Source organism: Lepisosteus platostomus, unplaced genomic scaffold (assembly GCF_059453375.1).
Source record: "Lepisosteus platostomus isolate fLepPlt1 unplaced genomic scaffold, fLepPlt1.hap1 Scaffold_75_H1, whole genome shotgun sequence".
In the NCBI taxonomy this organism is placed as follows: domain Eukaryota; kingdom Metazoa; phylum Chordata; class Actinopteri; order Semionotiformes; family Lepisosteidae; genus Lepisosteus; species Lepisosteus platostomus.
In genome coordinates this window covers 85,001-90,000 of record NW_028291687.1, presented here as the reverse complement: position 1 = coordinate 90,000, position 5,000 = coordinate 85,001, and the positions used below count along the sequence as shown (strand labels likewise).

Below are 5,000 nucleotides of genomic sequence, written 5' to 3'. Positions count from 1 at the left end.
CCTTTATCTGACTGCATGTATGCAGACACTGCTCAGAATCCCCTGTAAGATTCTCCTTCAATTCCGTTTTGCAGTGCTTTAGCTCTTTCAAAAGGCTTCGCTTTGCTAGTCACAATCCAAGGCTCATGACAGCATTTGAAAACATTCGCAACTGCGTTGGCCGGGAATCGAACCTGGGTTAACTGCTTTGAAGGCAGCTATGCGCAACACTGGCTCGCTCCAGAATAAATCTCACGTCGAGGGCATATTTTTTTCCATTTTACCGTGAGTCGGGCTCAGCTGCACAGAGGAGAGAGCAGAGCAAAGAGGTCACGGGGACAGGGGAGTCACACGCTAACGGTTTGAATACGCGGAAGATCACTGAGGGATCCACAGTATATGGACCCTCCGTGCGCCATCAGTCCGCACTCCGGACTCTGAATCCTGCCATCCGAGTTAAGATCTCGGCGGAACCTGAGGCGCAGTTCCTTCTTAAAACGTAATCTGGTGAGCATTTCTAGAATCGTACTTGTATAGATGCAGCCTTTAATGTGTTGCTAGGTTAAAATTGATGACTTCTTGTATTTCAGTAGGCAACTGCCCTCTTGATTTCGGATTTAATTTCTTTATTACAGGGGCGCTTTTATGAAGACAGAGTCATGTTCAGGTACTTTGCTTGATGGAGGAAGCTCATTTCGGACTCTGTGATCTGCTCACCTGGAAAGGTCTGCTATACTACTACAAGAGAGAAGTAGAGTCTGGAAGAAGGGACAATTTTATGATGCTTTGGAAGATAATGTTTTTTTTTTCTTATACTGAAAATGAAAGGTAGTTGTTTCTATATGGACTCAGTCTTTGGAATTTGTATATATATATTTCAGTGATCCCTCAGCCATTCCTTCTGTATTGTAATTCAATTTCTCTTTTAAAATTCCTTCCCCACTTCTAGGACCTGCAGTTGCTGAACTCCACAATGGCTTCTATTGGAAAGTCTGTGACTGAGACCAAGTGTTCACTTTTTTATGAAACCATTATTTATTTAGGAGCAATGAGCAATTCTTATATAAATGCAATAAAATCATTATGCTCAAACTATGAGAGAGAAAATTAAGGATAATTTAAGAAATCAGTCTTAGCTTGTTTCTATACACAGATGGTATTATTTATTTTCAAAGGAAACCCGCGAGGATTCCCCTGGTGTGCAAGATGTGCCTGAATACTCTTGATCAGCTTCCTGCTCACTTGAAGAGGGTGTGTATGAAGCACGCCACGGCAGAAAACATCAGGATGGCCTCTCAACAGGCGAGGGAGGACATGATGAATCACCTGAAGAACGGGGTCATCGTGGATTACCACAGAATAGAGATCGTGTCTGGTGAGGCAAACAGGATAGTGGTTGTAAGACTGCTAGAGTCCTTGGGCCTTTTTGTACATGGGAAGCCTGAAGACACATTGGCAAGGTGAGATATTTTTAATCTGTAAGGCTTCTGTAGTTTCTTTTTGAAATCATTGTTACAACATATTATGTAAAAGCATGTTGAAAAGAATCTACCTGCATTCCAGCGGCCCTGAGCAAGAGGCCGCAGTCCAGGAGGAAGAGATGCCAGAGGCTGCTCTAGAAACTGAAACAGAAGCGGATAAGGAAGGGGAAGATGTGAGCTCTGAAGAACTCTATCAGCAGTAAGACTTTTTATTTTTCAGATGTATCTATTTTTTACTAAAATTCTAATTTGTCTTATAGGTATAAAATGTTTAAACCGGTGTTTTATATCCTTACAGGCCCTGAGTAGTTAAAAAGTATCAGCAGGCCGGAAGAGAGTGGCCCAAGCTGGACTCTATAGAAAGCACTCCCTGGATGCTCCTCTCCTGATTGGATTCAAACAGTACCTTACCAAGGATCTGGGAGTGGCAAATTATTCTCAGGAGGTATTTATTTTTTAAAGGCATTTAAAATTAAGCAATGGTATCTTCATTGTAAATGTTTTTATTTCTTAGCTTAAAATTCACCCATGTGAAATGATGTCAGCCATAAACATCATGACTCTATATTTCCTACCTGAATCTATTCTACTTAAATTATTACATTATACACAATTTGAGTTCATTTTAAAAAGTAAAAGGTAATGAAAGGAATGCATTTTCATAAGAAAGATAATACCGATATGCATGTGATAATCTTCCTTATATCATGTAGTGCATCATTTGGACACTTTGTGGGCTTCAAATACAAAGAAAATCATGTTCTATGGTACAAGATAAATACAAAACTTAAGCTTTTATTTTAATTAGATTTCTTTATAAAGCATAAGCAATCATTTATTACATCGCTTCTTGAATTAAATCTTTTGACAAGAGGTAAGACTTCTGTTACATTTAAACCCATGTTTAGCTGTGTTTTTTAGATTTAACTGAACCAATTTCTGTGTGTGATAATGTCCTTGAATTCTGACAACATCACACTAAATTACATGATATAAAACAGCTAATGTTTCTAGAGATAAAGTTTCTGAGATGCTTCTAATTACTTTTTCTTACCAGGGACAGTTTAATTCACCTTGTACAGTACTGTAAGACCAAGATACTTTTTTTAAAAGTTATTTAACATTTTATAGAACTTTGTCTACTATGGCAACATGATGTGCTTGGTGAAACTTGGAAAAATACTGCTTGGCCACTTATCTTAAGATAAAGATAGGATAAAGGTTTATCTTTTGCACCTACCTGACCCCCAGGGAAGGCCAATGCTTTCTAAGTTGATGGTTCCCTACAGTAGACTGTACTTTAATTTCAAAGGTAATGTATATTGACCCAAATCAGTTTTGGAATCCAATCTACTGACGAGATGGAGCACATCCTTTTTTCAGGATTTTAGCATCATACGTTTGGTATATTTAGTCCCTAATGCTGAAAGAAATGATCATAGAACATTTGGACACTTTGTGGGCTTGAAATACAAAGCAAATCATGTTCTATGGTACAAGATAAATACAAAACTTAAGCTTTTATTTTAATTAGATTTGTTTATAAAGCATAAGCAATCATTTATTACATTAATATATGTAAAAATAACATTTTAGCATCATACGTTTAGTATATTTAGTCCCTAATGCTGAAAGAAATGAGCATAGAACATGACATCTAACCTTACCTGCGGTGTTTTTAATCCCTATTGCTCAATGCACGGTGAAAGCATTCCATACATGTGTCTGACAATGAGGAATGGGCCCCTGAGACAGTCATTTGCCTGTTTCACAAATGATCGTATTTTACTAGAGATTCTGTTTGGGATTCAGATGTGCATTCGGACAGCAATCCCTTTCAAGAAATGATATGTTCTGGATGAGGTCAAAGGTGCTGGAACACTGTATCTAGGATGTGTTTGCAGAGACTGTGTGTCTCCTGCTTCAACGCAGTGATAAACAGATGTGCTCCTTTAATTTATTGGTACATGCCCAGGGCAGTAAGCAGTCTGAGGATTTATTTCCAGATGGCATAGAGCAGTGAAGCAGTGAAGTAGTGCAAAACACTGGATCATTATATTATTAGAATCTATTCTACTTAAATTATTACATTATACTCAATTTGAGTTCATTTTAAAAAGTAAAAGGTAATGAAAGGAATGCATTTTCATAAGAAAGATAATACCGATATGCATGTGATAATCTTCCTTATATCATGTAGTGCGTCATTTGGACACTTTGTGGGCTTGAAATACAAAGAAAATCATGTTCTATGGTACAAGATAAATACAAAACTTAAGCTTTTATTTTAATTAGATTTGTTTCTAAAGCATAAGCAATCATTTATTACATTAATATATGTGAAAATAACATTTTAGCATCATATGTTTAGTATATTTAGTCCCTAATGCCGAAAGAAATGATCATTTGTTTAACATGCACGGGTCTGTCTCAAAGGATGCAGTACTCCTGAAGGGTCTCAAACCCTACATTTCGGATGCCTAGCTGTATCCCTCACATGTGGCACCTCAGAATGACTTCTAACCTTACCTGTGGTGTATTCAGTCCCTATTGCTCAATGCACGGTGTACATACTGCATACATGTGTCTTGAGAATGAGGAATGGGCCCCTGAGACAGTCATTTGCCTGTTTCACAAACAGGGACCTGGATCTAGACCTGGCCCGTACAGGGCTCAAACCCGCGACCTTGGCGTTATTAGCACCACACTCTAACCAACTGAGCTAACCAGCCTCACGACAGTGCTCCTCTCTGTGCTGCAAAAAATCAAACTCAGGGAATTTCTTTTGTCCTCCTTTGAATAGAAAGCCGTGTAATCAGTGTACGGGCTTTCTCGTGCAGTTTCATGGTTCTTGTAACCCAAATCCTACACTGGCCTGAAGTGCCCCCCCATTTCACAGCATTTTTCAGCTGATTTAAAATGTACCTAAAGGAGAAGCATTATTGAAGACCATCAATTACCAAGAGCTTTTGTCAAAGGTTTTGGTGGTCATTTTGAATGACCACAGAGCGCTGTGACCTCGGTTTTACATCTCATCCAAAAGACAGCGCCCTTTTACAACACAGCATCTCCGTTACTATACTGGGGCATTGGGACCCGCACAGACCTCAGGGTGAGCGCCCCCCCGCCGGCACCATTAACACCGCTTCCAGCTGGAAGCTTTGTTTTTCCCTGTAGCTCATCCTCATCCAGGTACTGACCTGGCTCACACCTGCTTAGCTTCAGTGGGTTTTCAGTTGCGAGTTGCAAGGGGATGCAAGTGATGGAGCCGCTCGCTGCAAAAGCCACTGCATTGGCCGGGAATCGAACCCGAGCCTCCCGCGTGGCAGGCGAGAATTCTACCACTGAACCACCAATGCTCAGTGCCTGGGCCTTCAAAAAAGATGCTTTTTTGGTGCTCTGTGCAAAACGCGTCGACATCTGCTTCCAGCTGCAAAATGCCATTTGCGGACGCTGAAGAACTTATTTCTAAGGCAGCGGGTACAAGCGATTGGGCGTTTTAAAACCACCAGGAACAGCAAAGAGGCGCGCTTCTTTGCT

The 5,000-nt window shown here is 40.0% G+C and overlaps 1 non-coding gene across 1 annotated transcript; it reads right to left on the bottom strand.

Moving 5' to 3' along the window:
• Positions 1-4,748: 4,748 nt before the first annotated feature.
• Positions 4,749-4,819, bottom strand: trnag-gcc (transfer RNA glycine (anticodon GCC)). Its single transcript has one exon. It is a non-coding gene; the product is annotated as a tRNA-Gly (tRNA).
• Between the last annotated feature and the right edge of the window lie 181 nt (positions 4,820-5,000).